Below are 11,020 nucleotides of genomic sequence, written 5' to 3' on the forward strand. Positions count from 1 at the left end.
CTACATGTTTGGTTCAAGATAAGTTGTCCAATGGGGAATTATAATAGCTTGGAAGTAATGGGTGGCGTGTGATGTTATATGGGGGGTGTGGAAGTGTGTGAGAGAACAAACTTTATGAAAGAGGGATATATAATGAAGACCTGTTATATTAGGTTCTAAAGCTGAAAGCCCTACTGAATGTAGTCCAACGGGACTATAGTAAGGGCCAGATTCTGATTTATACTTAGGCCTCCTCTACATGTTTTTGGCAATTGATATATTATTGTTATCAATCATGATAATAATATTGTGTCCTCAGTCCCCAATCGGGATCGGGGCCGCACAGTGTTGGGTCCTGTACAAACATCCATTTACATTGCCAGTGTGGCGTAAAAGGCACTTTGTGTAAATGAGGATCAGACCCCAAGTGTTTGCACAATCGGGCCCTTAACTGGTGAGCTATGGAATAAAATAAATCCTTGGTGACCAAGCGGTAGGGCTGCGCTTTGAATTCTTGTTTTATTAAGTCTTCCAAAGAACTGACCAGTATAAAACTAGATGGAATGGAGTCTATTATTGCTAGGCCCAATTCCCTCTCCCTTTATCCATGCTGAGTAGTGCCTGCCTCTGAAAATAGCTCCATTGGAGTCAGGAGCGTGAGTGAGGGTGGCAGAATTGGTCATTCGACTTTTTTCAGCTCACGTGTGTCCATTTCTAAGGGTGTAAATATGGGAGACCTGACTCCAGTGACAGTTGCAGGTGCTCAGCACCTCTCAGGATCAGACCCTCAGGACCCAGGTACCAATTCAGCCATGTTGTTTCATTTGAAGTATGTGCGTAAGTGCTATGGTAAAGGAGGGTGGTTTGTTGAATGGGAGCCCAAATCCTAATCGCCTGTTCGCTCGATGAGTCCCTATTGAAGTCAATTCGCTGTTCTCCCAGGCCCCACAGAGAGCTGGTTTGGGGTGAGAATGGGTAGGGCTGAGGGCAGGGGTGGCTCCAGGCACCAGCGCATCAAGCGTGTGCCTGGGGCTGCAAGCCGCAGGGGATGGCCTGCCGGTCGCTGTGGGGGCGGCATCAGGTGGCCTTCGGCGGCGTTCCTGCGGGAGGTCCGCGGTTTCAGCGGCAATTCGCTGCTGGGTATGCCAAAGCCGCGGGACCGGCAGATCACCTGCAGAAATGCCGCTGAATCCGCGTGACCAGGGACCGTCGCAGACCCGCTGCCGAAGGCTGCCTGACTGCCGTGCTTGGGGTGGCAAAAAACATAGAGCCGCCCCTGGCTGAGGGGACCACACATCTCACTCCCCCTTAACCCTATGCCCTACAGAGGTTCCTCAGGAAATATAATACAGCCCACACTGTAGGGCTAGGGACACCCCGATCGGCAGCCTGGAGATTATGTCGTTAGGAATAATCCCTGGTAGCATGAATCCCTTTGCTGGAGAAGGGTGGGGACACCATGGATACATGGCTGAGGTGATGGCTGTGAATGGTTATTGATTCCCTGTGGGTCACCATGGATCTCAGGGGATATGCAGGTTTTGGGGAGTTGGGCCCATGGCCTCTTCTGTCACCTAGCAGAACAATGTGAGGAAATCATGCAGCGATTTCTTCCCCCTTCAGTTCCTGGGGTGGGTTTTACAATAGGAGGGGAGTGAGCCAGACCACTGGATTCCATTAGTCCTTGTTTGCTGCCTGATTTTGAATGGTAGATTCCAGTTAGAGTTCAGCTTTCAGTCAGCGTTTCCAAGCTTATATTCTAGTCTGATTTTTTTTTTTAAAGGAAAAGTGGAAATAACAGGCTGGGTTTTTGTTTAAATAGTTATTCCTATTCCCTTTACAAAGAGCACCACATTTTCTGTTTTAGTGCAGGAATACAGAGATTATCTGCATCTGCAGTCTGACTTAAAATACATTCTAAAGATGCATTGTACGCACATTGTTACAGAAGAGGATAAAGCTAAGGAAACCGTCTTAATCTGAGAAGTTAGACTAAACTGCTAAAGCACCAGAAAAAATTGTTTGTGGGTGGTTTGAATTCTAATTGACCATAAAGATACTTTCAAAAATTATATTGTCAGGCGAGTTAATAAGAAATTAGGACATTTATCTGAGTATGGAGAAAAGAAAATGAATTTGTTTTGCAGTCTAGTCTGTTTTAGATTTCTTGTGTCATAATAGAATTAATTTGTTGTTCATTGATACTTTAAGATACATAGGGTGTTGTGTTTTTTTAAGGATGAAAACAATGGGCCCTTCACTTTTGCATGAATGAATGAATTCATTTATTTTTCTTACCATCCGGAAGTCATTTATTTTGCCCTGAGACATCTGCAGGGTCTGTTTACGTATGATGGTTGCAGGGTACTTGGCAAAGATGGAAAAGCCATGGGCCGTAATTGTTCTTGGTAAAGCCTAGCATTGTGGTGGGCTGTGGGTAAATACTGGAATAATAAGTATATGCTGATCCATTAGGAAGCTTAATTGAACTAGTTTAAGAAATATTTAAAATGTTTAATTTAAGCAAAATAGAGGTGACATACCTCCGGTAAATTTGCTGTTCGTTTGCCTTTACATGGACAATGATATTTACAGGCAGCCACAATGTATTTTGGCCTTCATTTCCCCAATAATATTTTAAATTATTTTAATTGTCCTTTTAAGATCATGAATGACTAAGACATTTTAGTAAATAGCAATCACAATGAATTGAATGTTCTGGTCAGTGTCATGTGTTGTTTTCTGTCATAGTTTAGAATTAATTTATGGACATCTCTTTATTTAAGAAAGAATGAAATTACCAGCTACTGAGGGCAAAATCCTGGTCCATTATAGCCAATGGCAAAACTCCCATTGATTTTAATGGGGCCCGGGTTTCCATCTGAGGGTCTAAATATTAATATTGAAAATACTCAAAAGCAGAAAAACAGTTTTAAAAAGGATTTTCCTTTCCTTATCTTTTGTGCATTATTGTACATTGTACTCCTTATGGTTTAGTACCCACAAACTTCTTCTACTGTTAGTTTTTCATTTCATAACAATTTCTAGATTTTTATATTTAGAAGAGGAATTTTTTCTATTAGTTTTATTTTTATACCTTTAATTATTTTTTTTAAATTTCTCCATATCTGTGGAAAGCACCTATCCTGTAGCTTTAAAATGCTGTTATTAAAAAATGTATAAATGTAAGGGAAAATCCTAGATATATTAGACTTGCCATCTTTAAAACCAAGACCATATTCAGCAAAATATTTCAGCATGTGCTTAACTTTAAGTGCATACCTAAGACCATCCTTATTTAGCAACGCATTTCAGTAGATTCTTAAGTCGCATTGAATCAGTGTTAAAGTTAAGTGTACATTTAAGTGTTTTGATGAACTGGGACCTTAGTCATCTCTGCCAAAAAGATTGCAACCACTCATCATCTATCAAAAATGCCCTCCTCATGCTATTCCCCATACCCAAAATCCCAAGAAAATAAGACCCTTGAGTTACTGTTTTACATTGGACAGATAAATACACATACTTTTATCTTATGTTTTTCTCTCTTTCCAGTATGCATCGTGGACCATGTCACTCGAATTGTAAATGCTCCAAAGACACAATAACTTGCTTTGGAACTGGGGTGTCATCATCGAAAGTGTGCAGTTGTGTTTTGATGTCAACACTAAAGATGTTCTTTTCTCAGCATCCACCTCCTATTCTGTTCTGCTTAGGAGCTCACATGGGTGTCTAGGGACCACATTCTTCCAGGGATGTAGGCTCCTACATTTCATTGATTTCCATGGCAGTTAGGAGCCGTAATACCTTTCAGGATCTGGGCCTAGGTGCCACTTTGTGAAGGATGGAGACCCCTGGAATCTGAGTGCTTTGCTTCTGCTGTCTTGGGCCCCGATCCTGCAAGCCGATCTATGTGGAAAGACTCCTGCAACTTGCACAAAGCCCCACCGATCTCAGGTTCGGGGCCTGGGCCATTTTGAATCCCGAGTTCATCGTTAAATCTCCCTCTCTTACTTAGTGATGCCTTATTGCTACCCTGCTGCTGGAGAGCCTCTGATGGGGTTTACCGGGCAGCAACAAAGACGTTAGAGATGGAAGAGACCCATTCGAACATCAGATCCGTCCCTTCTGTAAGTGCAGAACACGGGGCTCGCACAGATGTTAAGCAACTTCAACTTCCATTGAATCAGGTGGTCACTCAGCCCTTCCCAGGAGGAACTGAGGCCCAGACCCTCAAAGGTATTTAGGCTCCAAAGTCCCAGTGGGATCTTGGCCTCAGTGCTTTGAAGGAGGGACCTGCAGTCCCTTCATTCCTTCCACAGACGTCTGCAAAGCAACTTTCATGCTGATGCCAACATCTTTCCTTACCTGCCCCGGGAAGTGTAGAAACACCAGCATTCAGAACACTAAGGGTCAGATTCTGATCCCCTCACTCCTGGGAAAAGCACCTTCCTCCCTCAGTAGCCCCAACGGTCTGGAGGAGGAAGAGTGGCAGGATCTGCCCCTGAATAAAAGCAATTCCCTCCCCCCCCCCGAAAACTTGCTTCTTTGCATCCTGATTTGATGTCGCTTATATTTTCTTTCACAGTCTCCCCTCCCCTACAGCTCCTCTGGTGGCACTTAGAGTGCAGAGCCTTGGCAAGGAGCTTTCCCCAACCTTCTGCTCTGCACACAACCTAACAGAGAGCGATACAGCCTGCTTGCTACCTCCCCTTGAGATCAAGTACTCTGTGTGCCTCCACTTTATCCGGCCGGAGTATATTTAAAATAATCTAGTGGTTTTAGATAGGGGCAATGTAGGATTCTCTTTGGCTTGGTTAACTGGTGTTTCCTACTGAGGGTGTAGCATTAGATTTAATTTTAGGTCTGTATAAAATACACTGTGAATGTAATGCAAAGTTTATTGTGGCATCTCTGAAGTAGATGTCTCTGAATCCGATTGTTGCTTTTATCATCCGGCAAATACCAGGGTATAAATACGATGACACTTACTTGGTGTGATAATCAGGAATAATCTGATTCTTAATATAATTTCTCCATGAAAAGGTTTTGGAAATAATATATCAAATTAATGGTTTACAAGAATGGTTTTAAACATTTGAAGGGGGAGGGGAAAAACCCAAACCGCTTACCTAAAAACCTTTTCTGTACCATGAATAAATTCGCTCTTTGCCTAAAACTGAAGCCTAAAATTGGTTTTGATTTTTCTTTAAAATTCAAATCTCTGATGTTCTTAAATTGAACAAATGATATTTTTAAAAAATATATCAGGCTCCAACATCTGCAGATTATGATTTGCATTTTGAAATTGGCTGCTTGAATTGAACAGGGATGAATACTGTCAGTCTTCTTTTATTCACTCAGTTTATTTAATGAAATGCTAGAGGTCAACCCTTTGTCCTTAAATTAGTTACTATAGAAATCTTTTTGTACTTTTCTGCTTGTTATGATGTCTTCTAAGCAGAAGAAAAGGTTGCCATTAATTATGTCTTTGTTGAATATGGATATCTATTCATAGTTAGTTAAACAGTTTCAAACAAAATTAGCATTGAGCAACTCTCAGGCCAGCTTTAGGTTGGTTATCAAGAATTTTTTGCTAAGAGAATGCTCTTCTGCAAGTGTGCATTATCTAATATATTCAGCTTTCAGTTGCTAATTTTTTTTTCCAGATGAAGATGGGCTTAATTGAGGTTGTGCTTTTAAGTTTGTAGAGCTCTTCAGCATCTCATACAAAAGCATCTAGAGGCTTTTCATTTGTCTTGAGTATGTTTTAGATGTACAAATATTATTTACTTTAAACTCCAAATCAAAAGGCGCACAGTAACTATTTTAAATAAAACATTATTCTCTGCTGAAATATATATAAATTCAAAGCAGGCATTTTTTTTTCATTATCGCTTAATAATTTTTTTCAAACAGCTGCTATTAACGAATTCTAGGATAACACTGGAATAGCAGTTTAGCAACTAGTCTCAAACAGGCATTTAATAATGTAATTTGCTGTGAGCTACTCAAAAATAGAGGACATATATTAAAATTAAGATATAGCTACAGTTTCATGTCTAACTCTCAGCTAAGTGCCCTTTTGAATAGGACTTTAAAGATTAATCTGCCATAGTTTTTAGAATGGTCTAAATATAATGACAAAGTTCAATTCTTCAATGAAACCAGCACGATGTGTATTAATCGATAGTGATTTTTATTTTTTGGATTCCAGCCAATAGTGCAACCCATAATAGTTTTCAGCAAGTAATAGGAAATCCAAGTTCGGTGACAAGTCTAAAAATACTGGCTGGTTAGAAACTTAGGATCAGGCTTTTGGATAGTGAATAGGGTATCCGTGCATGAACATTTGTTTTAATACATTTCTGAGGAACAAAAATAACATTGGTCATTAATGATTGGTTGTCTGGTCTTAAAATCAGACAGTAAAGTGCTTGGCATTAAAGAAAAAAAAAGAGCTAGCAGGAAAATTAGAAGTTAATTAGGAAAAGCCATAAGAAAAAGTAATTGTGGTAGCTGCGGATTAATCCTAATCATAAATCAAATGAATATAATGATCACTCACAAAAATAAAATGTATATTTCAGAAAAGATTTCTCTCCCTATTTTCCCCCCTGTAGCTTGTCTTCAGTATACCATCGCTGCCTTTCCACCAACATTAAAGATGCTTAGAGAGGAAACTGTAACCTTGTAATGCTTTTAGGTATAATGTACATATTTTTCATTTTAAAAACTAGCTCGCAATGACATTGTAAAGTAGAGATCCCAAGTCACCCTTATTATCATGGTGTCTCCTTGAACTGAACCTCTGAGAAATGTGAAGGGGAGACTCTTTGGAATGAACAAATCCTTTAGCTGCCTATAGTTATTTATTAAAATAGACTGGAGAGATAAAGAATGGGGATGGGGAGCAGAGGAAAGGGAATATCTATCTATCTATCTATCTATCTATCTATCTATCTATCTATCTATCTATCTATCTATCTATCTATCTATCTATCTATCTATCTATCTCCAGATAGAAAAGATTGGGACCATCAGAACACAAGGATCTATTAGATATACGTTTAAGGAAAAATACTAACATCCTGACCATTGTAATTAGCATTTGGATAGTTCTAGTGAAAATGCTTGTTACGAAGGTGGGGTGAATGTGTTTGCATATTTGTGCAAGAGAGTTAAAATAGGAAATAAAAGAGAAATCTAGGTGGGACAAAATGTTCTCACTGAGTGTAAAGAAAGATGGTGAAATGGAAAACATACTTCTTTGTTTTCTGAGGGCAGGCGAGGAAAAGTAGTTGCAGTCATTTCATTTAATGGACTGTATTCATTGTTGCAGCCTTGTTTAATTCTATTACTCAACCAAAATAATCCCTGTGTTAGCATTATGCTTCTATGTGTAGTGGGAATAAGGTAATGCAATCTTCTCTCTACATCTTGACTGATTTTATAAACTTAGCAGACTATTAAAAAAATCTTTGAAGTCAACTTTCCACTTGTGCCTTTAGCTCTTGAACAAGTACTTTTCTGATTTTTCTTCTAATATATAGATTCATCTTCAGTTCTGTGAAGAGCTTTTACATTTAATCCAGCACTGGAATAGCAATTTGCTGCCACGGCTTTAAAACGGGTTTTTTTCCTTTAACTATCTCAGGATGTAGGTACTTTGGGCTAATCTTGAAAAACAATGTCAACCTGTCTTCCTTGTGTTTCAGTTTTGGATCGCAAATGACAAGCTGGTAAAGTATGTCTTGACCAGATTGATAAAACAAAAATTGTCTAGAACTGATACTCTAAAAACAATAAGAATCCTCCAGGTTTTATATCAATGTCACAACAACAGTCAGTATTCTTAACTTTGTGTCAACTTCAGAAACCACTGCACTAAAAGTGATTCACTGATCTGATTTTAGCTTTAGTAATCCCATCATGATTTTGGGCTCATTTTTTCATTTTTATTTATTTATTTTAATCTCATGAAGCTTTTCTGGGAATTACTGTGATTTTTGATGTCACTGTATGTTAACTGTTAATCACTTAGAATTGCTTCTTTCTCTCACTTGCTGAAATTGATGTTACTCAGGTATTAAAAATTTATTTTGCTTGAGGAGATAGCAGTATAGACTATCAATATGTTTATTACAGAGGAGGAAAAAATCACAGTAATGGAGAAGGCTCTTTTAACAGCTGTATTTGTTATTAGGCATCAATGATTCATTTAAAAAAACCAAAAACTTTGTAAAAAGATAGTTTCACAGTTCTGGCAAAATTCTGCTTTAAAGAAACATTCGTTTTTCTATTATAATAAAAAGTACCTTTAATCTCATATGATTTGAGCAGTGGTTTTCAACCTGTGGTCCGTGGGCCCCTGGGGGTTTGCAGACTATGTCTTAGATTCCCAAAGGGGTCCGGACCTCCATGTGAAATTTTTGAGGGGTCCACAAATGAAAAAAGGTTGAAAACCACTGTATTAGAGAATATTTTGTTCCAGATACAAAAGCATATTGGAATCATATTTAGGCATATTGTAAACATTTGGAAATGTTCACCACAAATATGAAATATTCTCTCAGAAATAAATATATTGAAACCACAATATTGACAAACAGGACTAATTCTGTCTGCCTTTATATTTCATCAGGAACCATTCTAAACTAGACTGTATCATTATATTAAACTTTTTGGACACAGTACCTTGGTCAAGAAATTTTGATGTATTTATGTGAGTTGCAGTGTGTCCTTTGTGTTTTAGTGTCTGGAGAAATATAGATACTTTTTGTACATCTTTCAAATTTGTTCTTAGGGCACAGTATACATTAGCATATGCGTCTTTAATTTACAAGAGTGGCAAAAATGTACATCTGGGAATGTTATGGTTCTAAGGTATGTTTTTAATTTTTTTAATAGTTTATTGAGAAACACCGTGTGAACAATTCTCATAAACTTTAACCAGCATCTACGTCTGTTTCTCTTCTTACTACCATCTCATGGAAGTAAATTATTGCTGTCCTAACAGTAAATTTAAAAACAACAACAATCTGACACCATTTGTTAAACCATAAATAGGGGAACATTCAGTTATGAGTATAATAGCATATATTGAATTTTCATAGGAATGATTTAGTGAATATTAGAACATATTTTTACTCTATTGTTTAGACTCAAGATGGCATAAAATCTTTAACATCTATTTATCATGTAGTTATTTTAATGTAAACATTTGTCCATTTAGATGAAGTGTTTTCATTATTAAGCTAATTTCAACATGTTTCAGATAGACTGATGAATTAGAAGCAAAGCACTTGCTGATGAGAAACGAAATTCTGTCTCAGCTCAGCCTGCTGTCAGATACATCTTCATTAGTTTTTGTCATTCACCGATGGCAAATGCTGTATAAATGAGATGACGATCAGGTCCGCCTTGATAACTTGCCTTATCTCATTAGTTTTCACATCAAAGTTAATCAGCAATGTGAATTGTAATTGCTGGAAGAGACAATGCAATAGATCACTAGGCCTTTTTTCTGTATGGCATCTTGAAACATCATCAGGCTGGTGTGAGTAGATAGGCTCAGAAAGAAAATGATGTGGAAAGCATAATAAGCAAGCTGCTCAGAATTAATGAGCTTACCCAATAAGAAAAGAATAACCAATCAATGTGAGTTGGGCAAATATAATTTAGGAATAATTGCTTGATTGGTTGTCTATAGTAGACTGATTTGACCACACACAAGGATTAAGAATTAAGATGTCAAGGCAAAAAATAATTTGGCAACTGAGGGCATGTAATTTTTTGTTTCCTTTCCTTTATGACTGAAAGAGATTGCTGTTTGATATGTTATTCCCCAAGAATGAAAACATTAGATAGAAACACACTGGCTTTTTCCTTTATGCTTCCCTTATAATACAAGCTCTTTCAAACCCCAGTGGTGATATTTGAGTCTGGGACATTAAAAATGAATAGAGTTATTTTTTTTTAATTCCAAATGTTTTCATTTAAAAGCATTGCACTGAAAAGAGAGATAAGTTTGTAGGTGTTGAGCACAAAACATTGGTATCCAGCTAAATTGTGTACATGGGAGTTTGTAAAATACAGCAATTATTTGGTTTAAAGCTGAAAAGCAATTCTTGCATTATACATGCTTTTAAAATAATTTCCCCTACAGCCATTCCCCAATTAGTAAAGAACCCTTATATTCTTCTATCTAAACTATTGGGAAGGTTCAGCCAGAAGGTAAATTTGCTTTGATCTACATTACATCTAATTGAGTCACTACCAATGTCTCTATCCCAACATCAAGAAATGTGAAAATGTTAGATTATTTCACTGGGGATTAAACCTAATTTTCGCGTGTTCTGCATTAACCTATTAGGCTGACTCATCTGCATTGCTAATGTGGAGCAGGCAGCTGTCACTGCTAAAGAAAAACATGATCATGCAATCCTTGAATGAATGATTCCAGCTCTGATTAGTGTTAGTGAAGTTAGCTGAGCCCTAGTGATAAGGAAGGAAAATTCCCAGGTTGCCAATAGCTTTGAAAATTATCAGACTCTAGGCAAAAATGTACCTCATGACTCATAGGCTTCAGTCCAAATGTAGTGTTGAGTGACATTATTTAAGGCTGTCTATTTTGACTAACTAAAATGGTCACTTGCATGAATGTGTTTGTTTCTTTTAAGGGGCTAATGTAATGGATACATATTAAAATGCTAATAGAAAACAACCTGAAATAGAAAACAGCATTTTACCTTTTCTCCTTCATTAGCAGTATTTAACTGATATTTCTACAAATATACACAGAGGGAAGCATATCATGATTCATGGTAAACAGTAGCTTCTATGTTGCTTTTTTAAAAGGTGCTTCGGTATTATTTACATATTCACTCATTTTTTTTTCCTTAATGTGCCCTTGTGACTAACAAATTCCAGCCATGAAAATGGGATTCAGATGCACTGTACAAAACCGGTGCTCTGTCCCTGAAGTGAGTTTAACGGCAGTGTTATATATTTGTGCGTTTGCACTCATCCCTGTTCTTTG

General features: G+C 37.7%; 1 long non-coding RNA gene across 1 annotated transcript in view; it reads left to right on the top strand.

The window, feature by feature from the left end:
- LOC135982574 (uncharacterized) overlaps positions 1 to 5,163 on the top strand; it is a 77,394-nt gene extending 72,231 nt beyond the window's left edge. Inside the window, exon 2 of the long non-coding RNA XR_010599989.1 lies at positions 3,535 to 5,163. This is a non-coding gene — a long non-coding RNA (uncharacterized LOC135982574). The remainder of the gene's footprint in view (positions 1 to 3,534) is intronic.
- Positions 5,164 to 11,020: the final 5,857 nt, after the last annotated feature.

Source organism: Chrysemys picta, chromosome 3 (assembly GCF_011386835.1).
Source record: "Chrysemys picta bellii isolate R12L10 chromosome 3, ASM1138683v2, whole genome shotgun sequence".
Taxonomy (NCBI): Eukaryota; Metazoa; Chordata; order Testudines; family Emydidae; genus Chrysemys; species Chrysemys picta.